Source organism: Malaclemys terrapin, chromosome 2 (assembly GCF_027887155.1).
Source record: "Malaclemys terrapin pileata isolate rMalTer1 chromosome 2, rMalTer1.hap1, whole genome shotgun sequence".
Lineage (NCBI taxonomy): Eukaryota > Metazoa > Chordata > Testudines > Emydidae > Malaclemys > Malaclemys terrapin.
In genome coordinates, this window is record NC_071506.1 from 253,126,428 (window position 1) to 253,153,554 (window position 27,127).

At 45.1% G+C, this 27,127-nt stretch overlaps 1 protein-coding gene across 3 annotated transcripts in view; it reads left to right on the plus strand.

Moving 5' to 3' along the window:
* Positions 1-5,654: 5,654 nt before the first annotated feature.
* Positions 5,655-27,127, plus strand: part of MYO3A (myosin IIIA) — a 351,398-nt gene continuing 329,925 nt past the window's right edge. For 2 of the 3 annotated variants that reach the window (XM_054020735.1, XM_054020736.1), the window contains exons 1-2: positions 5,655-5,778; positions 6,113-6,158. The gene's annotated coding sequence lies outside the window, so the exon portion shown is untranslated. The remainder of the gene's footprint in view (positions 5,779-6,112; positions 6,159-27,127) is intronic. The other variant, XM_054020737.1, reaches the window with a different exon arrangement.

Genomic DNA, 27,127 nt, shown 5'->3' on the forward strand with positions numbered 1-27,127 from the left:
CAAAAACCCTGGCGCCGCTCCTGGGTGCCTTAACCAGTGGACTACAGCGTCATTCCCAGTCTCGCTCTCATGGGGAATTTTGTGGATGGCAGTGGGGCCAAAACAGGGAATTAGACACCTAAACCCAAGACTTAAGCACCTAACTACCTTTGTGGATCCCACCCTAGGACTTTGCTCTAAGCAATCCCATTGGCCAACATTTCTTAAGAAACACACACGTTTCAGAACCTGAGGCAATGCCCCTCACTCCTTTGTCGCTCCATTCCAGCCCCACCTTACAGCTGGTTCTTATCAGGCACTGCCCGATTTAGCTCACACACAGGTAGTACAAAAGACTTGGCATTTCAGTCAAATGTCACAATGGCTCCTTTCTCTCCTGCTCATGCTTGGTTCTGTTTTTATTTCAGTTGTAGGCTGGCAGCATTATACAAAAACTAAAGCTCTTGGCAAACATTTCATCTTGCTGCTGAAGCCTGCCTGCTCCCCTGGAGTCAGTTTTCTGACCTCAGCCACAGAGTACACAGCAGCACTATGCCCCTGACCTCCTCCTGTCACACTGTTTGTACCTTTTAAAACTTCACTTTCCATCACAATGCAACACTTCCCAGTGAGAAGCCCCCTCTACCCTGAAAAGTCAGTAACACATTGAGGGCCAGATTCTGATGCCTTACTCATTTGGAGTAGTACTTTATTCCATTTGGAATTTCACTGATTTCAATTGTGGAGCCCTCACATGCATTTACTCAAGTAATTCCATTGGTTTTAAGGCAGTGTGAGTAATACATCTAGAGTAGGATGCAGTGCAACCAGTGGGGAAGGGTGGTCCAGTGGTTAAGGAACTAGGCTGAGATTCAGGTTCAGTGCCCAACTCTGGTAGAAACTGTCTGGGTGACCTTTGGCAAGTCACTTAGGGCCAGATATTAAAAGGCAGTTAGGTAATTAAATAGGAATTAGGCAACTTGGTGTTTCAGAAAATTTCACAAGGCACCTATCTTTATCTTTTTAAAATCTGCCCCCATCTCTCTGCCACAGTTCCCCATCTGCAAAATGGGGATAATAGTCCTGCTTCACAAGCGTGTTGTGAGGAGAGATGCATGAAGGATGGTGAGGTGGCATAAAAGAGTATATTGTCCCTGCTCTTTGATACTAACTTGGATTTAATTCCTCTAACATCCTAGTAGGCGTAAGAAAAATCCATCCTGAATCAAAGAGGGTTATGAAATATGTGACTGGGAATTTGGAAGTTGTGGAAGCTTGGTTCAGATGGCTACCTTTGTGCTACAAGAGGCTAAATCTTGACCCTATACTATACCTTAAAGTTTTTCGTAACAAAGGACATAAAAGCTGCGCAAATCATCAGTGAACCTGACCTCTTTCCATATGACAGTTTGTATGGCTCCCCAGCTGTTTAAATATGTGAAATAAAAGCCCTGCAATTTTAAACTGAGTGACCTCAGAAGGTCTCTGGGCATTCCTTTGACTGCTTTTACATTTGCCTATTACATAATGCCATGCCATTGTACACATAAGGAGCAGGTACTCCAAATACCACACAAATGTCATTGGGATCCATTTGGATTTTACATCTGCAGCATTTGTCAGCTGCAATTTCATAAACCTATTTAATTTTACCAGTTTTCATTTCTCTTTGATTCTGTGGCGGTAGTTAAATGCAAATAAAACATATCAAAGCCTACTTCTTTTTAAATCCCTATCTGAAAATCTGGGCTAGGTAAACAGAGCTGAGTGTGATCAGAGAATACATAAATAGTGGCACAAAGTGCAGATAAGGAATCTTATAATTGAAAATAACTTTATTTGTGCTTAATGTCACCTTCAAAATGAACCCAGGGTTTGCTTGGAAGGAGGCTTCTCAACACATTTCTCCTTGTCTCCTGATCCACCCTTCTCCCACCCTTAGTGCCCTTCAAGGATCTGACCTTCGTCTCTTCCTTTCCTCTTACAACCAATGACCTGGGTGATCTCAGCTGCTCTCACAGACGCGTTAGAATCTCTGCGCTGATGGCTTCCAAACCTACCACTCTACTCCATTAAAACCCATCCCTGCAGTTCTCTCGCTGATAGCTTGTCTTGGATGTCCAACTACAGTTCCAGCTCAACATGCTTAAAACAAAACTCCTTTGGTGGCATTTTCAAAAGCACCTATCTGACTTTGGTGCACAAATCCCATTGAAACTAAAAGGGTCGTGTTCTCCAAAGTCAGTTAGGGGCTTTTGAAAAATCCTACCCCAATCTTCCCTACCCCACAGAGCCCTAACCCCTTTTTCTTTTCCTTCTCTTTCCTAATTTCACCACTCCACCATCTTTCCATTCATTCAGCCTGGCAACCACGGTGTTATATTTTCCTCCCCTTTCTCCATTAAACCCCCATTCATGCTATTGCTAAATCCTGCTGGTTCTTGCATTACCATAGCTCCAAAATCCATACTAACATCTCCATCCCCACAGCAGAACCTCTGAACCTCACCTTGACTACCACAACACAGTGCTCTCCTCTCCTCTCACTTTGTACTCCTCCAATCTCAGACCTCCCAACACACCTGAGTTTCAGGGGACTGTCCTGCTTTAATCCCCCAAACTCCCCTGTCCCAGTTGACACAGAAGAGTTCTTTCATTCAGAGCCCTCCAGGAAGGGGGACAAAGGGGCAGTTTCCCCAGCATTTGAGAGGACCCCCTAAACAAAGTAGTCTTGCAACCTGGCACCTAGGGTCACAGGGCCACTCAGGTTTGGTCCATCTATCCCTCCATCTCCATTTGCAGAGGGGTGGATGGTCACTGCATCCCACATTAGCCACTTGAAATGTTGGGAGGTGTGTGATCTGTCCTGCTCATTGCTGCTAAAATCACCTTCCTTGGCTGACATTCCAACCACAGCACACCCAAACTAGGGTCTCTTATATGAGAGCGAGACCTTGCATTACATTAGTATCTAGAGGCCCAATCAAGGTCTGAGGCTTCATTGTGCTCGGCAACATACAAACATATACATTAGACAGTGCTCACCTTCCAGAGCTTACTGTCTAGGCTGATGACAGGACACAACAGATGAACAAAACAAACAAAAGAAGGTGTAGGAAGAATATGGTAACAGTAAAATGAACACACGCATAACCAGCAGAGATCTCTGCTCGCTACCTCCCTAGCCAGATTTTCCTATTAAATATTTAATATAATCAGTCAAAAGCAGGTTTTTCCATAGATTTTTTTTGTTAAACTATCAAAATAATTTTGCTGTCTCAGTTCAATAAATGGGGGAGGTTTATATCCAGAATGTTTCATTTCCTGAGGGCTGGGTGATAACATGAAGAAAGGACTGCATGCTTGTCAACTAATCAGGCTCATTTTCAAGAGGACAGTTCACAGAGATGCTGCAGCTAGCATTCTAGCCATGTGTACAAATGCTTCCTTCCTGCAACCTGTAGTCTTCCCTCCAAGTTCCATATAGGTTGTTACATATGCTAAATGGTAGAAGTTATTGATACATCATGTTTTTAAGAGCCTTAATCCTTATATGAAGAGACAATACAAAGGGTGTTGTTTAATACTCTGCACATAGGTGAATGTTGTTGTGAATTTTATCTGCTATAACAACAGCGAAAATATTGACACGAGACAAAGGAAATATTACAGCAGGTGGACCTCATATCACCTGATCACAGTCCAGCCAAAATACCCCATGGCGATTAAAAAATATTCCAAAAGAGAAAATTTATTGACTAGAAAGTAAGTTCACATAATCAAACCCAGAGCGGGCTTCCTATTAAGTAATGAGGAAAATGATGTACAAAAGTGCACCTTCTGCACCAGTTGGTTCAAGTATATATTGCTGGAAGGCACACAAAAATATAGATGCCACAGGTTTACTCATTGGATGCCTCATAAAAGAAGGAACACGTCTGTTTCTTTGTTTCCATTCTGTTTGAAATACAGAAACCTGGGAACAGAATACGAGAGACCTGAATATACCTCAAAGACCATCCCTTCTTAACAGTTTATCATGCGGCAACATCAACAAGACCCATCAAACAGAGACAATATTTAAGTCATGCTTTCTAACAATAAGAGAAATCTGTGGTGCTAAAATGTAATTACAATACCACCTGGAGCTGACCTCAAGTTCCATCTGTTTCCTGAGATGACTGCTATAGCTATGAACTGTAACTGATATGCGGATGTCTGAAGAACTCACTGGTATTATTATCCAAGTGATCAGTCTGCTGTATACTCTTTTATAATGGTGATGGTTTGCTTCTTTATTAAGGGCCTACTCCAAAGCTCACTGAAGCTGATGAGAATCTTTCCATTGATTTTAATGGGCCTTGGATCAGACTTGAAGTGACCATTTTTTAGAAAGTGTGCAACAGGTTTGAAAGGAACTGAGTGGCTTAATCGTTGCTGTTACTCAGATTTATGATTAATACGTGTGTCCGATAACAAGGTTTGTTAACAATGTAGTGACCTTGAAAACTCAGTACATCTGAATGACTCCTTCTGTTCGATGAGTAACTGCTCTATATACTGTGAAAGGATGTAATTGAAAAGATGTCATCTAAAGCAACTTGAAGTTGAAATGACTTAAATACGTGGCTCGAGATAGCATATGAAACAGATATCGTTTTTAAATATTGAACAAACATCTTAAATTACTGAAATTAAGAGTGGCAGGATTGTAACAGTGTTTGATGATAAAATGTATGTGTAGGGTGATTTGAATGTTAAGGTTATTGAACAACTACCTATGATTAAGCCTAACTAGCACGGGAGTATTATGACACCTGAAACCACTGAACACTGATAGAGTGAATTTGGGGTTGGTATTTTAATATATTAGGAAATCTTCTGTGTGGGTGTGAGAGAGCATGAGGGAATGTACCTATAAAGTGTAGTGACCATAGCAACAACTGCCAAATTAGTCCTTATTTAGTAAATAACAGAATTACACAAACTGTTAACCTTAGAGAATTTACTTTGACTGGACAATTATTGATGGTGGCTGGTAAGTGGCCCAAATAAATGGTGGGGGTTGAGGCTGGAAATGGGATGCACCTCCCACCCCTACCTGACAAAATATTTCTGAGCACTCTCCCCCCACAAATATTTTCTGATCTCACAAAGAAAAGCACCCAACCAATTAGATCATTGGGGACTCTTCCCCTGCCCCAAGAAGTAAATGCTATGCCCTTCCCCCCTCTCCCATAGCTCTTCTGCTGTAATTCCCACCTCTGCTCCCCTACTGCTCTTGAAAATTGACTGACAGCCTCCCTCTGCTCTGCTCTGCTCGCTACCACATGGCCCTTGCTGGGTCATAGGCTTCCCCTTCTCTGCCTTTTAGCCCCTTTACAAAGTCACTGGTGCCTCTCCCAAGTCATAGGCCTGAAATTACAGGCTGGTCAGCTCCTCACCTCCTCTACCTCATCTTTCTCTCTGTGCAGCTCTGCTCTGGATGCTGAGCCCCTGCTCTCACTGGGGCAATTCTTTAGCCCTAAAGGGGACTGAGTAGGGAGCCTGTGAGCATGCGCTGATCTCAGCCTTGCTCTATGTCTGTGATGATGGGAGGAGCTCTCTTAGGAGCTAGACCCCAGCAGTCTCACCTGCCCCTCCTTCCACTGACTGCAGCACTAAAGCAGCTAGACTCTGCCAGTCCTGCCTCTTCTTTCCCAGGCACACCCCCCTGCTGTGCTCTCCTGTCTGCTGCTGGAGAAGAGGAGGGAAAAGGCAACGTCTGCCAAAAAAGGGGGTTGCTTTAAAGAAGAAAAGGTGATTGAATTGGTGGGTTTAGCCCCATTGGCCCTTGTGACCAGTTACTACTGACATTGATAGTCATAGAGGTTTGATAGGCCTTGATAAGCTTCTTTAATAATGTGATACATGAAAGGGGGAGGGGAGGGAAGTAGCTTCCTTTGATGGACACCGAGCCAGCCAGTTAGCTGTAAAATCCCTCTTGGTCTGTTCTCTGCTTGCTTTACCTGGAAAGGGTTAACAAGTCCACAGGTAAAAGAAAAGCAGTGGGCACCTGACCAAAAGAGCCAATGGGAAGGTAGAACTTTTTAAAATTGGGAAAGAAACTTTCCCTTTGTCTGTTGTTCTCTAGGCTGCAGGGACATGGAGCAGTAATGCTGTAACCAGCTTTAAATCAGGTATGATTATAGATTATCAATTCATACCTCGAACCTACTTATCTGGAGCCTCAGATATGTAAGTAAAATTAGGGAATGTCTAAAAAGATGCAATTAGGGTTATTTCTTTGATTTTTTTATTTTGGCTTGTGGATTTCCTCTGTGTTAACCCCAGATGCTCTTGTTTGCTTGTAACCTTTAAGCTGAACCCCCAAGAAAACTATTGTGGGTGCTTGATTTTTGGAATTGCTCTTTTAAAATCTAGCAAAAGCCTAAGTTCCAGATGTATTTTTTCCCTTTTTGTTTTTAATAAAAATTTACCTTTTTAAGAACAAGATTGGATTTTTGGTGTCCGAAGAGGTTTGTGCATATTGTTTGATTAGCTGATAGCCACAGCTAATTTCCTTTGTTTTCTTTCTCAGCTCTTCCCTGGAGGGTGGCGGGGGCTGAAAGGGATTGAGGATACCCCACAGGGAGGAATTCCCAAGTGCTCCTTCCTGGGTTCAAAGGGTTTTTTTTTTATTTGGGTGGTGGCAGCATTTACCAAGCCACGGTCAGAGAAAAGCTGTAACCTTGGGAGTTTAATACAAGCCTGGAGTGGCAAGTATTAATTTTTAGAGTCCTTGCAGGCCCCCACCTTCTGCACTCAGAGTGACAGAATGGGGATTCAGCCTTGACAAATAACATGACCTATAGTGCTCCCTGGTGAAAGCAAAATTGTCTTCCCAGAATACAGTTTGATCAGATTAATATCCAATTATGAATTTGCAATGATTATGTTCATAAGAGTTTATTAACAGTTCTTGATGAACTTTCAGCATTGTGTATAAGCTATGTAGCTATTTCTGTAGTTATAACCATATTTTATTTTTCTTGCTTGCAATTTAATACTTCTGCTATCTTTATAATCTGCTGGTTTTGATAAAATTCAGAGAAGTTCTGTTGAGTTATGAATGAAAGTGTCATTAATTCAGTGAATTTAATGATAAGATACTAATGAAAAATTTCTTCTTAGTAGTGTCACTATGCCATATTGCCCCCCCCCCCCCCGCATTAGCTTCCAGTCTCTCTCCACATTGCAGTCAAACCCCTCATGCTGCCCTTTACAGTTCTGCCTCTGCGTACATCTTGACTGCCCACCACTCCTCATTCCTGGATGACACTGTGCCCACAGAGTGCCGGGGGGTGCTCTGTTACCCGGGGTTCTTTCAGCCCAAAGCTCTTGGTAACTTTTACTCTATGCGAGGTGGTGTCAGGAAATAAATCTGGGGAGACACGGCCGTCCGAGCGATAGAGGGCTGGCACAAACAGGACAACACAAGACTGCTTTCACTTAAAGCTACACTTTTAGTCAGTCTCAAGCACTCACACACGTCTGCAACAGGTTAGTAAAACACCCCCAACCCTCGATAATTACCAACGCTGAGTGTGGCTCGCGAGTGGCACAGCAGCAGCCCGTCTGCCACTGGGGACTGCAAGATGTATCCAGAGGGAGAGTCCAGAAGAGTCCAACTACCTCAAACTTTTCCCCTTTATTTATACATTAGTAATAGAATGACATGTCCCTTAAAGAAAACTTGTTAAGTAAGCAGTTCCAATGGTCAAGCAAGAGGTTTTCTTCTGATTATTGATTAATCAGGTGTGGGTTTTTTTTCCCCCAGAGTTTGCAGCCTTGAGACCCTGTTAGATGCATTCCTGAGGGCACATCCTGCTCTTCTAAAATGCATGTGTAGTGAGTCGGTGTGGCTCCCCTCCTGCCCAGAAGAGGGAGCCCACGTGCCGGCACCAGAGTGGGTGGGACCACCACCGCCTGTCCCCGCCCCCCGGAAGTCAAGGGGCGGGACAGGAAGTATAAAGGCCGGCCGCCCGAGCTCAGTTGGCGGCCAGCCACCACAGGGAGCAGACGTGCGGCCGGGAGCTCCCGGCCAGGAGACCGTCGAAGACCCTAGCTGGCCTGAGCTACCCCGGGCCCGCTACGAGGAGGAGCCGCCGGAGCCCGTTCACGCCCGCCACTGGGAGAACCCCTGGGAACCGAACCCCGCTAACCCTGAGGGTGAGACTGGACCCGAACCCCTCAGCCCCTGCTGCTATCCAGAGGAGCCGCCTGAGGACCATTGGCCGGACTTCCCGGCAGAGCTACCAGACTTGCCGCCGAGCCCGGGCAGAGAGGAGCCCATGCAGGTGGACTGGCCCGATCCCGGCGCAACGACCGAGGTAGGCTGTGAGGGGGATCACGGAAGTAGCCCGGGGGTAGCCGACCCCGGTCCGGCTGCAACTGAGTGTGAGCCTATGTCAGTGTGTTGCGGTCTGGATACCCCACTGACCAGCAGCGGCAGCAACCGCTGTTAGGGCCCCGGGCTGGAACGCAGTGGAGTGGGTGGGCCTGCGTTCCCCCCTGCCACCCTCCGTACGGGTGGCAGGCTTCCCCCTCACCCAACGCTCGGCTACAGAAGCCTGGGCCTTGAACTATTTGCCTGCTCAGCCCCTGCAACAAGGGCCTGAGCTTAACTGTGTTTGCCCCGCCCTGATCCAGGGCCTGGGCTCTGAACTATTTGCTCGCTCAGCTCCCTGCAACAAGGGCCTGAGCTAACTGTGTTTGCCCCGCCCTGATCCAGGGCCTGGCCTCTGAACTATTTGCTCGCTCAGCCCCTGCAACAAGGGCCTGAGCTAACTGTGTTTGCCCCGCCCTGATCCAGGGCCTGGGCTCTGAACTATTTGCTCGCTCAGCTCCCTGCAACAAGGGCCTGAGCTTAACTGTGTTTGCCCCGCCCTGATCCAGGGCCTGGGCTCTGAGCTATTTGCTTGCTCAGCTCCCTGCAACAAGGGCCTGAGCTTAACTGTGTTTGCCCCGCCCTGATCCAGGGCCTGGGCTTTGAACTATTTACCCGCTCAGCCCCTGCCATAAGGACCTGAGCCTAACTGTGTTTGCCCCGCCCCGATCCAGGGCCTGGGCTCTGAACTATTTGCCCGCTCAGCCCAGTAAGCAAGGGTCTGAGCTAACTGTGTTTGCCCCGCCCTGATCCAGGGCCTGGGCTCCTGAGCTTTAACTGTGGTTGCTCCGACTCTGCACCAAAGAGCCGGAGTTTCAGGACTAACTGACTGCTTATTCCCAGAGTAGTGAGTCGGTGTGGCTCCCCTCCTGCCCGGAAGGGTCGAGCCCCGGCTAGGACACACTACAGCATGTATCAGTAACTTCAACACAATTCTTATCAGGAAGGACGCAGGGTCAAGCTGCCCTTTCTATGGCACCCAAAAGCCCCTCCCCTCCTGCCTTGGTCAAGCTGAGGCTGCAACATGGCCAGTTTACAGCCTGCTGACTTGGCTGCTTTTAGCAATAAGCAGTAGTGGGTTCAGGCATTTTACTGGTTTGCCAAATCTTCCTGTACATCTCCTTCCCCTGCTTCTCCATATATATATATATATATATATATATATATATATATATATATATATATATATATATACACACATACACACACACACACACACACATATGGAGTATTGTCCTATATGCCTTGCAAACTCACGCTCTTCCTTAACATACCTTTTCAAAACTTAGCTGCCTATCTCTGACCTATTTCCTGGATGTGGCTCACAAACCCTGAGATATTTAGTTAATTCATTTAAAATAATTATTTTAAAAGTGTACACAAAAAAGTCCATAATAACACACAGGGCCAGTGCTACCATTAAGGCAAACTAGGCGGTTGCCTAGGGCGCCAAGATTTGGGGGTGCCAAAAAGCGGTGCCCCCAATTTTTTTTACAGTGTTGCTGGGCTGGGCTGCCGGCAGCACGCTGACACGTGCGGCTCAGACTCCCTCTCCCAGCGCAGCGACTGCTCCATGGAATTATTGTCATTGCCTGCGGGGGCAGCATGCTCGGGGAGGGGATGTAGCAGAGGTGAGCTGGGGTGGGGAGCCCTGTGGCAGCCAATCAGTTGTTTGGCACCGCGAGCCTGGGAGGGGAGGAGAATTAGAGCGGGGGCGGTGTGCTCGGGGAGGAGGCGGAACAGAGGTGAACTGGGGTGGGGAGCTGCCGCATGGCTCCCTGGGGAGGGGGCGGAGCGCCTCAGGGGGGGGGGGGGGGGGGCGGGGAGCTGCCGCAGGGCTGGATGGGGGGCACAAGGTGGAAGTTTCACCTAGGGTGTGAAACTTCCTTGCACCAGCCCAGATAACACACATGATGCCATATGCTGACATAATGATTCTAGTGTAAAGGTGGGATTTTACCACTATTTTAAGGTGCAAATTCACCCAGATGAACATTCTCTGCAATGTGTCTGGTTCATGTTCCAGCTTTTAACTGAATGTGTAAGGTGGCAATCAGTCCATCTGTATTCAGTAAGTGCCACCTGGGAAACGTGTGACTCAGAAAAAAAGAACAAGGCACCATTGGGAGATTGTCTGTGTTACATGTGCTGGAGTGACTCATTAAAGCGTGAACTGGTTCTCCTTGCAAGCAGACCTTCAGATAAGTGGATATGAGAAATCAACCTTGTTCTAGACACTAATTTAAAAAAAAAGAGTCAGCGTGTCATATAGAACTTTGCAGTTGTTAGTGCAGCAATATTTAATCCATTTTAACAAGCATTGTTAAGCCAGGTCCTTTTTGGCCCATCTTTGGTGAGGTTTAATACATAATGGTATTTTTTCCAGAGTAAAGGAAAATGCTGGTATCATTGTCAACTTTCCCACTGACAAATAAAGCAAGTCCCTAATGTACAACTATTTTGCAGACTGTATGGTGCTATATAGCTGAGCATGTTAGGGTTGCTACACTGCTACTGGTAATATATTCTAGACTTAACTTGATTAAAGCTAAGATTCAGAGTACCTAGCAGTAACTTCAGGATAAAAAAACCCCAAACCTTATAACACTGCTGTAGTTAGCAGAAACCCAGGCAATTCAGCCTGAATTTTAAATCTAAAAGCAAGCTAAAAATTTGAAAGTAAAGAAGTGCAGTTAAAGCAGCTGAACAACCTTGACCCTGCCCCTGTAGCTATGGCATTCCCACCGCCCCTCTTTCCCCCTGTCTGACCGTCAGTGAAAGATATTATCTTTTTGGACCAAGAAGTGTTTCTAAGGGCTTTAAGAAAGACTCACCCATTGACTGCACCTTTCTTACATTTGGAAAAGACGTTGTCCTGGTATAGCAAGTGTGCCCCTTCTAACCTCGCCTCTTCCCCTTGCCCACTTCTTTTCATGGGGGCTTTACAATGTTTGCAGTTTCTGTCATCTCCCAGCGGTAGCTGCCCATACCATTTAAAGATGGCCATTTGGAGGATTTGCTAACAAATGAGATAAACTCCTATGGCTGCAGAAAGACTTAAGTGTCACCTCTGCCGTGGTTCTGCTGTGTGAGTCTGAGCTCCACGTTATGGTGCCTGGGTTCCTGGCAATACAGAGGGGTGTTCAGGTTGTGGCAGGGACAAGTTAGGGGTAGGATGGGAGAATGGCCAGTGAAACTGTTGCCGGCACAGAGGGCCCGAGGACAGCAACAGTGGGGTTCGTTCCCCAGTGTGCTTCGCGGCAATGAACACACCAGGGTGGAGAAGCAAACAAAGTTTATTTGAGATCTCAAAGTGGTGCAAGGAGACAGACACGTCTCAGATCAAGCACACTGAGACAAACAGTTTTCCCTTTTTATTCGTTTGCATTTAGGCTTCACCCCCCCCCTTTACCCACCCAACCCCCCTTTCTCCTATAACAGTTTACTTTAAGCAAGTAGCAAGCAATTACATTTAAGCAGTTACATCATCTTGGCGGCTATAAGTCCAGCTTGTTAGTAACTTCTTTAAACCGTTGTCCTTTTTCTCTTTGAACTGTTATTTTCCCTTCAGCCAGAAACATGCAGGCCTCATTATTACCACTTGATACCAGTGTGAGCAGGGGGTTGCACACAGATAACTGGTTGCTTACATATTCCAATTGCACCTGGCTTGTGAGGTCGATTAGAGTTTAAACATGGGAGAAGTTTTGTTCTTTTGGGCCTAGTGCAGGAAGGCTTCATTGACACTAGTGGCCTTCCACCCTCCTGAGTTACCTAGGGTTATGCCTAGTGGCACCAGCACCAACAGATCCACAGGCCTAACAGCTCCTGTGTAAGCAATGTGCAGGTCCCTGGCTCCTACTACAGTTTATGCTCTGCAGTAGTGATGGCACCATGGCTGCCCGGCCCATTTGTGTGAAGCCAAAGGTTGGATAGATGAGAGAGACGTTCCTTCCCTCTAAAACCCTTTAAGACTCCCTCTGCTCAGTGTTGCCAGCTCCTGCAATTTTATCATGAGTCTCACACTTTATTTTTAACATGACTCCTCGAGCTGGGGGTTAATTATTATGGGGAGAACTCAGCTTTCATTTGAAAAAAGTTTCTAGCCCTCGTGGTTGCAGAGAAAGGCCTGAAAACAGTAATCCTAAAGGCTCAAACCCCACACCGCAAATAAAAAGCCCAAATATATTATTTTTAAAGATCTCATGATTGGTTTAACAATCTTATTATGGGGGTGTGTGTGGCTGACTCAGGATTTTTAAGTGCTTGGCGTTGGTGATACTGTTTATTCAAACTCTGTGTGGGCAGCATTATTTGGGCTGATAGGAAGTGACTTATTGTACAAAGATAACGTTGAGGAGGATTTTTTAAGGTCTGAAGCAGCTATTCCCTGCACGCAGTCACACACACATGCAGACTGCATTTCACCAGGCATTTGTCTACGGAGCCATGATATACAAATCTGAATAATGTCACTATATATTCACAGCTTCTGCCACTATGCACGCCACTACAATACGTGTTTCAGAGTTCACAACAACATCTGTAGCTCAATGGCCCTGGTCCAGTTACAGCCTTCGTTACATAAACATTTGTACAAAACTAGAAATCCCACTGAAGATTTGTCAAGGGCAGGGCCGGCTCTAGGCACCAGCAAAGCAAGCAGTTGCTTGGGGCGACAAATTTGCAGGAGCGCAAGAATCCAGCATGGGAGCTGAGAACCAACAGGGGGCCCTGGGAGCTGTAGTTCCTTGGTTAGCTCCCTGCCTATAGAGCCAGCCCTGGAGCAGGGAAAGAACTACATTTCCCAGCATTCCCTTGGCTGCAATTAATAGGAAAGGGAAGGGGAAGGAGTAGAATTGAAACCTCATGCTGCAACTTGCTGCGAATGGTAGGGATGGAGCCAGCTCTATTTTTTTTGCCGCCTCCCACCCCAGCCCTGGACTCTCCCCCGCCCACACCCCCTGCTGCCCCAACTCTGGCCCCACCTGCACCTCCTGCCGCCCCAGCCCTGGGCTCTCTCCCCCTCCCCGGCACCTCTTGCTGCCCCAGCCCTGGGCTCTCCCCCGCACCTTCTGCCAACCCAGCCCTGGGCTCTCTCCCCCCTCCCCCGCACCTCTTGCTGCCCCAGCCCTGGGCTCTCCCCCGCACCTTCTGCCAACCCAGCCCTGGGCTCTCTCCCCCCTCCCCCGCACCTCTTGCTGCCCCAGCCCTGGGCTCTCCCCCGCACCTCCTGCCGCCCCAGTCCTGGGCTCTCTCCCCCCTCCCCCGCACCTCCTGCCGCCCCAGCCCTGGGCTTTCCCCCCAAAGAAAGAATTGGGTGGACTAAAGGGACAGTGCACTTCCCTATCTGAAGCCTAGCCAGGGAGATCCCACTAGAATTAAAAATAAAAAGTAAGGGAGGGGAGGCTCTACTAGGACCTGGGCAGCTTTAGGTACAGTACCAGGCACGTAGGAGGATTTACACTTCTGAGCCATGGAAGCAGAAATTGACTTTTCTTTTCCAGATTTAGCTAATATTCAGAAAGGGAATCTAGCATCTGCCTTCCAGATTTGAACACCTCGAAATTCAGGAGTGTTCAAGCTCAATTTGGGCAGCTGTTACTTCATTTCTCCCAAATCAAATATACCGATCCACTGTAACTTGCTGTAGAAAAAATAGAATAAATTGAGCAAGAAATGCGTCCCAGTGGTTATTAGGACTGGAATTGCTATTTTCAACAGCCATTTTTGTTTGTTTGTTTGTTTTTGTTTGTTTTAGTTTTAGTTGTTTAAAAGGAAGACAGTAATATTGCATTGGCAAATTCCCCATAGAAACAAAGAATGGAACAAAAGAATAATAAAGGCACCTCAACTTTTCCTCATTTATGTAGGACAGTCTTATAATATGCATCCAGATATCCTTCAATCACACAAGCTGAAAATTATTCCACTTTACTGCAGTTCTGTAACCATATGGGAACCAATCCTGTCTGTGTTCTGTGCACATCCAAAATTCCTGCTGAATGACCCGCCCTGGGAGCGAGTTACCAGTGACCTAGGGCTGGGGCGGCAGGAGGGTGCAGTTGGGGGCGGGGAGAGAGAGCCCGGGGGGGCAGCAAAAATTTTTTTTGCTTGGGGCAGCAAAAAAACTAGAGCCGGCCCTGGTCAAGGGGCCATTTTCCCAGAGGTAGTTTGTTCAGTTTCACTGTGAATGTGAACACATTCCACTCCCCTCCCCCCCTATAACTGGCCTCTGGGGAGGAATGTTCCATGCAATCATCACATTTCTCCTTCGTGTGCAGCCGGCTATATCTGCATGATGATTAGACTGAGAATCTAGGTTATTTCAGAGCATGCAACTGTGCTGTCCCAGCCCTTTCCCACTCAAGTGAGAAATTTCTGACCTTGGCCACTGTGTCTCCAACCTCTAAAATAGTCTATGATACTATGCCTCGGAGACACAGCAGTAAGTGCTGTGAGATGAATGGAGGAAAAGTGGTATATTAGAGTTAAATATTAATACTACTTATTAGCCTATATTTAAAAAAAGTAAAAACAAGAACATCTCCACACCACTGGGTGATAACCATTCATAATGAAGCTATTTTAAACTGCAACCTCTGTAGGAGTTTGAAGTTTTCCCTGTGAAATATCAATTTGTTGTTTTCTGTCAGTTTCTTGGTTCTCTGGGTTAGTTCTCTGTCCTCATTGGGAATTGTAGCTCCACTCATTTTTTGCGAATTTCGCTAACATGCTGGTCTAGATCATTAATGAAGTTACTAAATATGACTGGACTGAAGCTAGATCCCTGTTGTTTCCCACTTGCTACCTCTCCCCAACTTGATACAGTTGAAGAGATACGTACTGTTGTGAAGACTGTACTGTAGAAAGGAGTGCAGCGTCAAAGTCCTCAAATGTAGGCGTTTATGTGTATCTCTCACACACATGCTACATACTGGATACCGATCTTTTTAACTCCAGGACAGATGCTGCTCCCTAGAGTGAGTGGGAACAGAACTGGGTCCAAGATATTTCCCACGGAAGATCTGAAAGACTGATCATTAATTATGAAAAAGACTAATATCTAAATCAATTTTCATTGAGCTAAAAATAAATCAAAAGTGTAAAAATGAATTATGCAGCTTGCCATTAGACTGATCCTGCTGAGGGCTCCAGCTAAGAGTAAAATTTGCAAAATTGCCATTTATCCAATTTACTCAGGAATCTATTAGTCCCTCAGGATTCGAAAAGTGAGTCTCTTCCACTGTGCACTGTCTTTTGTTAATAATGGGTGACTTTTCCTCTGTGAATTTCATAACACTTGGGTTTGGTTTGAAAGCTTTTTACTTGCTGTGTGTTTGTTGGTAAATTTTAATACTTTTTTTAAACAGATCTTTTTAGAGCACTGCATTATATGTGGCGCCACTGGGAACTGTTTGCTGCTGTGTGAAACTTTGGTGGAAAAAAAAACCCAGAGAGGCTGCGAGCCTTACTCATAAGCGTGCTGTTATTCATGTCCTAGGCTTTCCATCTTGTTACTTTCCTGCCTGCTCCCCTGCAATATACATATTTCAAGGTCCTGGAAAAAATACATTAAACCTAAGTGCAGGGGTAACACAGACCGAAAATGTGATGCATCTCCTTGGGATGCAACCTCGATAAGCCAAAAATATATTGGCCAATGATTTAAGAGAATATCTCGCTGATTGGATGAAATGCAAAATACAAACCTTAATGAACAAAGCACCAAATACAAGGAAAAGATGTATAGGCTCAAATAACAAATAATTTATTTATAATTTACCATACACGCTTAAAGTCCAGCCAAATAAACTAAGCCCATTATACCAGGTCCAGAGTGTACCTCAAGACACTGGAAACATAAGAATCGCTGTACTGGAGCAGGTCAGTGGGTCATCTAGTCTAATAGCCTGTCTCAGGAAGCAGCCAGTATCAGTTGCAAGACGCAAGAAATGCTGAAGGGGACAATTATGGGATTACTTGCCCATAAGGAACTTTCTTCCCAACCCTCTAATTCTGAGGCTGACTTATAGACTGAAGCATGACAGTTTAGATTGTTTGCTCTTTTAAGTTCTTACTTGTCTAACTTCGGATATTTGCACTATTCAACTAAATATCCAATTTTAAAAAAATGTTTGCTAAGTTCTTGTTCTCCAGCATACCTGGTGGCACTGAGTTCCATCATTTAATTGTGTATTGTCTGCATATATAAATTTCCCTTTTATCAGTTCAAACTTTTGTCTCTTGTAGTTTCATTGTATTCCTCTATTATTGGAATAATGGGGCACTGCTATTGACCCCATCTTGTCTATACTTCTCATTATTTTGTATACTTTTATCATGTCTCCTCTTATTCACTTCACCTCTAAACTAGACAGTCCCAATCTTTTCAGTTTTTCATGTCTGGATAATTTTCCATGTCTAATCATTGCCATTACCTATCCCTGAAGCCCTTTCTATTACAGCCCTCTCTGTAAGGCCCTGAAATGAATCCAGTTTTCCAGGCAAGGATGTATCACTGATTTATAAAATTCATTGTTTTATTTTCTATCCCAGTTCTTATTTATCCTAACATTATTTGCTTTTTTTTCACAGCAAATGCACGCTGAGCAGAGATTGTCATTGAGCTGTTTACTATGATGCATGAGTCTTTTTGCTGACTTGTTAATATTAATTTAGACCTCATTAAGGTCCAGAATTATTTCATGATTCCATCCAACAATGAATTTATCACCACTGCATTTCATCTACCATCGCACTGCCCACTCATCTTAGCTTTGTTAGATCCTTCTGGAGTTTCTCAGTCTTCTCCGGTCTTGACACAGAATTATTTAGGTTAGTTATCTGCAAATTTTCCCACCTCTCTCTTCACTCTGTTTTCCAGATAAGTAATGAACATATGAAATACTAGTGCTTGTATGGAACCCTGAGTTTCCCTGCTGCTAACCTTTTACCATGCTGAAAAATCTCCATTTTCTGACACATGGCAGTACTTTGCCTCTCACTCCAGGACTACTTAGTTTCCTGAATAGCCTCTTGATAGGGAATTTGTCAATGTCTTTTGAAAAGTTCCGAAAGTTATTTCAACCTTTTTCTTCTATATCCAGTCACGTGGCTGACCCATTCAAAAATTCTACTACATTAATAAGGTACAATTTTTCCGGTGCCAAAGCCAAGCTGCTTAGCTCCTGTGATGTCATGACCATTTAGGTGTTTTGTAATTCTATTTGTAATGACTATTTGTTTCAACCAATTAACCTAGTATTAAAGGGGGAAGGGTTACTGACATGTCATTTCCCGGATCATCTCTATTACCTTTTTATAAAAAGAGGGACGTCTACTATACTCCCCTCCTCTGATTTCAATTAGCTGAAGAAACAGCCATGTCAGTGGAAAATTCAAACATTTGAACACATGTGAGCCAACAGAACTTCTGAGACATAAAAGAGTTTTCAAAGTAATATCATAGTGCTCAGTGCATGAGCTGCAGTATGTACACACTAATCAGATCTGAGTTATTTAGGCCAACCCAGAGGCACACCTGTGAGCCTTAAAGAGCAAAAGTGGTATAAAAGAGGTTTTATAATGTTGTGGTTTTACCTCATCTCTACTATACACACTGCAGAAGGGCCAAAATATGGCCCTGTGTACCCAGGGAAACTGTACATATAAAATTGATTGGATATGCTCTATTTAAAATTCAAATATACTGAAAAAATTACAGGTTTTCTTACTTGTGTTTGATTTGTATCTAGTGCCTGTTGAGTAAAGCTGCCATAAGGAAATATGCTCCAACTTCAAGCATAAGGCTTGTTTTCTTGAAAGGAACGTTTATTAAATCAAATTCTGACTTTTTGGAGTTACCTAGGCAGGATCTCATCTCCCCCCGCGTCCCCCGGAACAGGGGCAAAGTCTTTCACCCGCTGATCTGAGCCTCTTGCAAACATACCCCAATCAAGTGCCCCTCATTGTTCTTAAAGGGGCAGCTCCCATTAAGCAAAATACAAATACAAATACACCGCAAAAACAAATATTAATATAAAAACATTGATTCACTTCTAAATGAAATATTTTGCAGTGTTAAAGCATTACAACAATTACAAGTCTTCCAGGTCTTCACCAATACAATATACTTGACAACACCATATACTTGAAGGGACTTTGACTTTTATGTGAGTTTGCTTTACTAGCTGAATTCTGGGCCTCCTCTGAATTGATGGTGGTCCTTTAAATCTGCATTAAGATGTGTAGATTGCCAGCTGATTGGAAACGTTTTCATACTGCGAATTGTGGGTGGGGGGAGGAGGTTCTTCAACAAAAATGATTTTCTAATCACGTTGGGAATTGCTATATTATAGGAACAGGATTATATTAAAACACGAATAGTACACAGCAGAAAGCTGTATTACTGCTAGTCCTCTCACAGAGTCATAGAGTATAAGGCCAACAGGGACCACCAGATCATCTGTCTGACCTCCTGTATATCACAGGCCACTAACCCCACCCAGCACCCGAACACTAAACACGACAAGCAAAATTAGACCCAAATGTCACAGCTCACAGGAGACTAGGCTATTACATGCCACTGGCAGAGACTAGGAGGGACTGAAGTGCACCAAGGCCGAGAAATGATGAAGTGAGCTATACCCAGATCATCCTGGCAAGGGACCCACAACCAGATGCTGCAGAGAAAGGTGGAAAAACACCAAGGTCACTGCCAAACTGACCTGGGGGAAAATTCCTTCTTGTGCCCACATGTGGCAATCAGACCCTGAATACATGGGCAAGAACCAGCCAGGCAAGAACCAGCCAGCCAAGCACCTGAGCCAGAGAATGCTCTGTGCCACCTCAGAGCCATGGCCCTCTCTGTCCAATGTCCCATCTCCAGTTCCTGATGTTTTAGACGAAGGAGCTCCCCCTGCTCCCCCGAATGGGTAGGAAAAAATCCTTTCCCGACCCCTGCAGGTGGCTGACTGTAATCCTGAAGCACAAACTCTTAGGAGTATAAACTAAGTGAGCCCAGGGCTGCTGAGCCCTGCCTCCCACCATCACCAGCAATTCTGTCACACTCACCTTTGTCCAACTCACTCTTAAAGCTAATGAAGTTGTTTGCCCCCACAACTCCTATTGGGAGGCTATTCCAGAGCCTCACCCATCCGATGGTTAGAAACCATCTTCTAATTTCAGCCTGAATCTATTCATGGCCAGTTTATATCGATTTGTACTTGGGCTAGCATTGTCCTTCAGCTTAAATAGCTCTTCCCCCTCCCTGCCTCCTACCCCCAATGTATTTAGAAAGAGCAGTCATCTCTCTCTCTCTTGGCCTTCTATTTGCTAGTCAAAACAAGCCAAGCTCTTCCAGTTGCCTCTCATAAGAAAGGCCCTCCATGCTCCTGATCATTCTAGTAGCTCCTCTCTGCACCTGTTCCAGTTTAAATGTATCTTTCTTGAACATAGGTGACCAGAATTGCACATAGTATTCCAAGTGAGGTCTCACCAGTGCCTTGTACATGGCATTAATACTTCTCGGTCACTGTTGGAAATGCCTCACCTGATACAGCCTAGAATTCATAGATTCATAGATTCTAGGACTGGAAGGGACCTCGAGAGGTCATCAAGTCCAGTCCCCTGCCCGCATGGCAGGACCAAATACTGCCTAGACCATCCCTAGTAGACATTTATCTAACCTACCCTTAAATATCTCCAGAGACGGAGATTCCACAACCTCCCTAGGCAATTTGTTCCAGTGTTTAACCACCCTGACAGTTAGGAACTTTTTCCTAATGTCCAATCTAGACCTCCCTTGCTGCAGTTTAAACCCATTGTTTCTGGTTCTATCCTTAGAGGCTAAGGTGAACAAGTTCTCTCCCTCCTCCTTATGACACCCTTTTATATACCTGAAAACTGCTATCATGTCCCCTCTCAGTCTTCTCTTTTCCAAACTAAACAAACCCAATTCTTTCAGCCTTCCTTCATAGGTCATGTTCTCAAGACCTTTAATCATTCTTGTTGCTCTTCTTTGGACCCTTTCCAGTTTCTCCACATCTTTTTTAAAATGCGGCGCCCAGAACTGGACACAATACTCCAGCTGAGGCCTAACCAGAGCAGAGTAGAGCGGAAGAATGACTTCTCGTGTCTTGCTCACAACACACCTGTTAATGCATCCCAGAATCATGTTTGCTTTTTTTGCAACAGCATCACACTGTTGACTCATATTTAGCTTGTGGTCCACTATAACCCCTAGATCCCTTTCTGCCGTACTCCTTCCTAGACAGTCTTTTCCCATTCTGTATGTGTGAAATTGATTTTTCCTTCCTAAGTGGAGCACTTTGCATTTGTCTTTGTTAAACTTCATCCTGTTTAACTCAGACCATTTCTCCAATTTGTCCAGATCATTTTGAATTATGACCCTGTCCTCCAAAGTAGTTGCAATCCCTCCCAGTTTGGTATCATCCGCAAACTTAATAAGCGTACTTTCTATGCCAATATCTAAGTCGTTGATGAAGATATTGAACAGAGCCGGTCCCAAAACAGACCCCTGCGGTACCCCACTCGTTACGCCTTTCCAGCAGGATTGGGAACCATTAATAACAACTCTCTGAGTACGATTATCCAGCCAGTTATGCACCCACCTTATAGTAGCCCCATCTAATTTGTATTTGCCTAGTTTATCGATAAGAATATCATGCGAGACCGTATCAAATGCCTTACTAAAGTCTAGGTATACCACATCCACCGCTTCACCCTTATCCACAAGGCTCGTTATCCTATCAAAGAAAGCTATCAGATTGGTTTGACATGATTTGTTCTTCACAAATCCATGCTGGCTATTCCCTATCACCTTACCACCTTCCAAGTGTTGGCAGATGATTTCCTTAATTACTTGCTCCATTATCTTCCCTGGCACAGAAGTTAAACTAACTGGTCTGTAGTTACCTGGGTTGTTTTTAGTTCCCTTTTTATAGATGGGCACTATATTTGCCCTTTTCCAGTCTTCTGGAATCTCTCCCGTCTCCCATGACTTTCCAAAGATAATAGCTAGAGGCTCAGATACCTCCTCTATTAGCTCCTTGAGTATTCTAGGATGCATTTCATCAGGCCCGGGTGACTTGCAGGCATCTAACTTTTCTAAGTGATGTTTAACTTGTTCTTTTTTTATTTTATCCGCTAAACCTACCCCCTTCCCATTAGCATTCACTATGTTAGGCATTCCTTCAGACTTCTCGGTGAAGACCGAAACAAAGAAGTCATTAAGCATCTCTGCCATTTCCAAGTTTCCTGTTACTGTTTCTCCCTCTTCACTAAGCAGTGGGCCTACCCTGTCTTTGGTCTTCCTCTTGCTTCTAATGTATTGATAAAAAGTCTTCTTGTTTCCTTTTATTCCCGTAGCTAGTTTGAGCTCATTTTGTGCCTTTGCCTTTCTAATCTTGCCCCTGCATTCCTGTGTTGTTTGCCTATATTCATCCTTTGTAATCTGTCCTAGTTTCCATTTTTTATATGACTCCTTTTTATTTTTTAGATCGTGCAAGATCTCGTGGTTAAGCCAAGGTGGTCTTTTGCCACATTTTCTATCTTTCCTTACCAGCGGAATAGCTTGCTTTTGGGCCCTTAATAGTGTCCCTTTGAAAAACTGCCAACTCTCCTCAGTTGTTTTTCCCCTCAGTCTTGATTCCCATGGGACCTTACCTATCAGCTCTCTGAGCTTCCCAAAATCTGCCTTCCTGAAATCCATTGTCTCTATTTTGCTGTTCTCCCTTCTACCCTTCCTTAGAATTGCAAAGTCTATGATTTCATGATCACTTTCACCCAGGCTGCCTTCTACTTTCACATTCTCAACGAGTTCCTCCCTATTTGTTAAAATCAAGTCTAGAACAGCTTCCCCCCTAGTAGCTTTTTCAACCTTCTGAAATAAAAAGTTGTCTCCAATGCAGTCCAAGAATTTGTTGGATAGTCTGTTCCCCGCTGTGTTATTTTCCCAACATATATCCGGATAGTTGAAGTCCCCCATCACCACCAAGTCTTGGGCTTTGGATGATTTTGTTAGTTGCTTGAAAAAAGCCTCATCCACCTCTTCCACCTGGTTAGGTGGCCTGTAGTAGACGCCTAGCATGACATCTCCCTTGTTTTTTGCCCCTTTAAGCCTAACCCAGAGACTCTCAACACTTCCGTCTCCTATGTCCATCTCTACCTCTGTCCAAGTGTGTACATTTTTAATATATAAGGCAACACCTCCTCCCTTTTTCCCCTGTCTATCCTTCCTGAGCAAGCTGTACCCATCCACACCAACATTCCAATCATGTGTATTATCCCACCAAGTTTCAGTGATGCCAACAATGTCATAGTTGTATTTATTTATTAGCACTTCCAGTTCTTCCTGCTTATTCCCCATACTTCTCGCATTTGTATATAGGCATCTAAAATACTGGTTTGATCTTTCCTCCCAGTTTTTTCCTGACTCTCCTTTCTCTCTGCCAATATAGCCCACACTCCCTCTTGTTTCCGACTCATTTCCCCGGTCTCCATGTTCCCCACTTACCTGTGGGCTTTGCTCACCTGTCCCCGTCGAACCTAGTTTAAAGCCCTCCTCACTAGGTTAGCCAGTCTGTGTCCGAATAGGGTCTTCCCTCTCCTCGAAAGGTGAACGCCATCTCTGCCTAGCAGTCCTTCCTCGAATAGCATCCCGTGGTCTAGGAAGCCAAAGCCCTCCTGGTGACACCATCTTCGCAGCCAGGCATTCACCTCCATGATGCATCTGTCTCTGCCCGGGCCCCTACCTTTAACAGGAAGAATTGAAGAGAATACCACCTGTGCTCCAAACTCCTTCACCCGTGCTCCCAGAGCCCTGTAGTCACTCTTGATCCGCTCAGTGTCACACCGCGCAGTATCATTTGTGCCCACATGGATGAGTAGCATGGGGTAGTAGTCAGAGGGCCGGATAATCCTCGACAATGCCTCCGTAACGTCTCGGATACGGGCCCCCGGCAGGCAGCATACCTCTCGAGATGAAATGTCAGGGCGACAGATGGGCGCCTCCGTCCCCCTCAGCAGAGAGTCTCCGACCACCACTACCCTACGTTTCCTATTCGCAGTGGTGGCAGCAGACTCTCCAGCCTTAGGGGTACGAGGCTTCTCCTCCTTTACTGTAGGGAGTGATTCCTTCTTTCCTGTATCAAGAAGAGCATAACGGTTACCTATAACCACGGCAGGAGGGTTCGGAGCAAGGGTGGAGCACTGCCTGCTGCCAGAAGTAACCAGCTGCCAGCGTCCACCCTGAGCCATCTCCTCCTCCACCAGTGGTGTATCAGCAGTCCTGTGTACTGGGACAGCTACCTCAGCTGTCTCCACATGGACACTGTCGAGGAATTGCTCGTGGATACGGATGCTCCTCAACCTAGCCACCTCCTCCTGTAGCTCTCTCACCTGCTGCCTGAGAGATTCCACCAGCAGGCACCTTTCACATTGGATGGTCCCCCCAGCCTGGATATCCGTAAGTGGAAATTGCAAGTTACAGTCTTTGCAAAACCACACCAGGATCTGGGTAGAGGCATCCATGCTTAGGCACTCTGTCTGGCTACAGGCACAGGTGGAGGAGACAGTAGCAGTGCTGGCACAGGTGTTGCGGGTCTTCCTAACCATCGTAAGCCTCCCTCTGTCAAACTCCCGTCTGCAGCCCCCTGTCAGCTGAAAGGGTTGTTTAAGCAAACAGTTAGAATGTAGTTGCTTTATAGGTATTAAGGGGAATCAAGAGAAAACAGATGGAACCGGCAAGGGACCCTCGCCCCCTTCCTGCTCCCCTTCCAAACTCCCTTGCGAAACTCCCTGTTAGCAGCCCCTGGTCGCAAAGCTCCCTGGTCGCTTGTGCGCTGCTTTATAAAGCCCTGGCCTGTATGAATGCCCCGCCCACTGATTAAGGCTCAGCCACTTACCAGAGGCTTCTAGCTTTCAAACCTTCCTTTGAAGCTCACAGCTTCCAACTGCCAGCCACAGCACACGGTCCTTCAAACAATCAAAACAAACAAACAGACTGACAAACACAAGCTCAGCACACAGCAAGTAACCCTCAAACACAAACAAACACACACTACAGACAGTCACTTACCACATGTGACTTGGAAGAAAAGCTTAAAGAACGTAATGAGCTCATTGCATTTGTCTTTTTTCGCAGCCATATCACATTGGTGGCTCATAGTCATCCTGTGATTGACCCACATAGCCAGGTCTCTCTCCTCTGTCACATCCAACTAATGAGCCCCCAGCTTGTAGCAGAAATTCTTATTGTTAGAGCCTAGGTGCATGACTTTGCATGTGGTACTGTTGAATTTCATCTCAGTTCTGTCACTCCAATCTTCAAGATCATCCAGCTCTTCCTGAATGATGTTCCGCTCCTCCTCTGTATGAACAGTGCCTCTCAACTGTGTATTGCCAGCAATTTTCATTAGCACACTCCTATTTTTTGTGCCAAGGTCAGTAATACAAACATCAAATAAGATTGATCCCAAGACTGATGCTTGAGGAACTCGACTAGCAACCTCCCTGCAGTCTGATAATTCTGCTTTTAGCACAAGCCATTGCCTTTGCCTTTTAGCCAGTTCCTTACAATGCTTGGACTGATCCCCATCTGCTCTTATTTAACCAATAATCTCCCCTGTGGTACTGTGCCAAATGCTTTTCTGAAGACCAGGTATTTACACTGTGCTTCCTTTACAAAAAAAAAAATAGTTATTTTCTCAAAGAAGAAAAGTAGGTTAGTCTGGCATGATCTACCATTGGTAAACCCATGTTGCATTACATCCCCTTTTCCATTTACCTTCATGAATGTAATTAGTCTTTCCTTCACAATTTGTTCTAAAGCCATGAGTACTACTGAGGTCAGATTATCCATTGCCTGGATCACTTTCCCCCCCTTTTTTAAATATAGGTACAATATTAGCTTTTCTCCAGTCATATGGGACTGCCCCGAACACATAGATTTAAAAAAAAAAAAATACCTTGCTACCTTGCAATCTCATGTGCCAGTTCTTTTAGTATTCTGGGGTGGAAATTATCTGGTCCCCCCAGTTTGAGCTCATTACGTTCTTTAAGCTTTTCTTCCAAGTCACATGTGGTAATTTCCATTTCTAGACACCCCATCAACCATACTGCCTTCTCATCTACTATTAGCAACCTTCACTTATTTTTTTTTAAATGCCGTTCTGTTCAAGTGCATATGTGTAAGTATTTTCTCACTGCGGTTTATACACCATCATTTTTCAAGTGTTCCCCTCTTCCACGCCCCCAAGGATTTCTACATTTAGATGACAAATCAAGCTACTCTAATTGCCAAATTGTAACTGCTTCTTCATCAAGAGACATTTCACAGAGAGTCTGATTCAGAGTAACCAGGCAACCTTAAGGCTCTTAGACTAGGAGGAAAAGAAAACTGCACGCTCCTGCAGTAGCAGGAAAAAAATGGTCCTTTCAAAAACTGTCCAAAAATGTGGGATTGTAGTTATGATAGTGAAAATTAAAAAATGTTTTAATGAAGACACATAAAGCCTCATGCTTCAGGGCATAAGCCATCCGCTAACTGGATGCAGCGTCTTCTGAAGTATCTAGTGCTAGCCACTCTCCGAGACAAGACACTGGACTAGACGGACTGCTGGATCTGGCAATTCTGTTTGGCCCATGAGTTGCTGAGCACTTCCAGTTATATTTTAAAACTGCGTTACACATGTGACAAAAGGCTGTCATGTAACATTTGTTTTTCATTCTCTTGCTTTGGTAATTATATCATGCGCATCACTGTAGTATCTGAGTGCCTGACGCTCTTGAATGTATTTGTCCTCAAAACACCGCTGTGAGGTAGGGAAGTGCTATTATCCTCATTTTGTAGATGGGGACCAGAGGCACAGTGAAGCTAAATGACCTGGTTTTGTAGCTGAGCAGGACTTGAACCCAGAGCCACATGTGCTCTAACCACCAGGCCATCCTTCCTCAGTAAGTTTTAGCAATATTGCATATATAATGTTGAAAACAAAACTTACTATGACTGCAGGGGTAAACCTGAGAAATCAAGCATTCAAAACTCAGATGATTCCAAACTGTTAGGGGCTGGGTTCTGGGGAACAGCCAATCTGCAGCGATCTCACATCAGGGATGTGTATACAAAGGTGGCCTACTGGAAAATGCCTACTGGTGCTTCCCCTGTGGTGTGGCAGCTCTGCACGGCTCCATATAATGGGCTGCACCTACATGGCCTACTGAATCCTTGCCACTGACTTCAAGGGGAGAGGGCTGGGGTGAAAGTCTCCAGTTTACTAGCACATAGGTGAGCAATCCTATGTGCACAATGGCAAGACTCTCCTGGACTTCAATGGGAGCAGAAGTGGATTCTCAATGCAGAAACTAGCCTTGCACATAGGTTGCATTTTCTACCCCACTTTCAATGTTAAATGTAAGCTGTTACTTATTGCAATTTAATTAAGAAAATATACAGGATGGCCAGGTGGGCACATTGACATGGAAAAAGCCTGAACTTTTGGAATTTCCTGATTTTGGAATGTGTCATTTCTCAACCATAATTTTGTTGAGCAGGTCCTCCAGAGAGCCACGACCTCTTATCTCCCATGGGGATCTCAGCACCTTATGGGACCAGTCCCTATTTTCTGGGCTGGTTGAAAGGGCCTCTTTGCACCTGCCAGTCCAATCCTGTCTTTCAGCTGCCTTCTGTCTCTCTCC